The sequence below is a fragment of the Octodon degus genome, unplaced genomic scaffold, assembly GCF_000260255.1.
Source record: "Octodon degus isolate 3935 unplaced genomic scaffold, OctDeg1.0 scaffold00140, whole genome shotgun sequence".
NCBI lineage: Eukaryota > Metazoa > Chordata > Mammalia > Rodentia > Octodontidae > Octodon > Octodon degus.
The window spans coordinates 808,620-810,071 of record NW_004524716.1 but is presented as its reverse complement, the minus strand read 5'-3'; positions in this window follow the sequence as shown (position 1 = coordinate 810,071).

Genomic DNA, 1,452 nt, shown 5'->3' with positions numbered 1-1,452 from the left:
TAACCACGACTGCTGGGCTCGCTTTTGACGTGCGCCTGCCTCAGCGGACTTGGGTCTGAATGACCTGGGGTAACACATGCTTTACAAACAGTGAGATGCGTACGAGTACTAGTGATACTTCTGTGGAAGAAGGTCTGGGAATATGCGGACAGAGCATGGGCGCAGCTGACAGAACCACATGGTGGATGTCTGTCCTCAAGATCCAAGCAGCACATTTACAAAGAATTTCTAATGGGACGGAATTTCCTTCATGGAAGGTCTGTATAGTTTGATTCTTTAGCTCTGTAACTCAAACAAGCATCATCAGTCCTAGACCCTTTAAAAACTGCTTCCAGCCAGGAATATCTGCTCATGCTTGTCATCCCATTGCTCAGGAGGCTGAGGCAGGAGTGTCACAGGTGTGAGGGCAGCCTGGGCTACGTAGGAACTTCAAAACCAGCCTGAACTGTACAGCAAGAGGATGAAGACCACATCCAGGCCTCCTGCTGTCACGCAATCACCGGAAACATCAGAAGGCAGGATTACGCATTTATGGGACAGGACTTACCTCTAACAGCTGTGTGATTTACTCTGGCTGTTTATGAACACGGCGTTTCCTTTGGTTATTGTTTGCTCAACGAGATGACTTTTAGCAGGGCCCCAAGGTGAAGCCAGATTCTTCTGCACTAATAGGATAACCATGGGGCCACAAGTATTTGGTTTAATCTCTCGGGCTATCTGAAATTTATTTACCCAATACCTTGATCAGATTGGATTTATGAAGTGGGATGTTGTACTGCTATTGGTTACGTAGCATGTAGCCCTAGGAGACTACAGAAAAAAAACAAGAAGCATGCCTGTGGGCACAGAGAAGATTATAATAGTCTTCCGGGTCCAGGCACTTGGCAGCTGTGGTTTACAGTGCAGTTATGGCCAAGTCCAAGAACCACACCATGCACAACCAGTCCCCAAAATGCCACAAAAATAGCATCAAGAAACCTCGGTCACAAAGATACGAATCTCTGAAGGGGTAGATCCCAAGTTCCTTAGGAACATGCATTTTGCCAAGAAGCACAACAAAAAGGGCTTTAAAAAGATGCAAGCAAACAATGCCAAGGCCATGGATATACGCGCCGAGGCTGTCAAGGCCCTCATCAAGCCCAAGGAGGTCAAGCCCAAGATCATCCCAAAGGGAATAAACCGCAGGCTCGCTTGACTGGCCTATATTGCCCACCCCAAGCCTGGGAAGCGTATCCGTGCCTGCATTGTCAAGGGTCACAGGCCTTGTTGGCCAAAGGCCCAGGCTCCAGCCAAGGCCGAGGCTCCAGCTTCTGCTCCAGCCCAGGCTTCCAGAGGTGCCCAGGCCCCTGTGAAGATTCCACAGTAAAAGCCTCTTATTTGCTAAAATAAAAACAGAAGGACTGGTGTGACCCCTGGGGTGCCATCTGTTGGGGGGGGGCAGTGTCTTCCTGT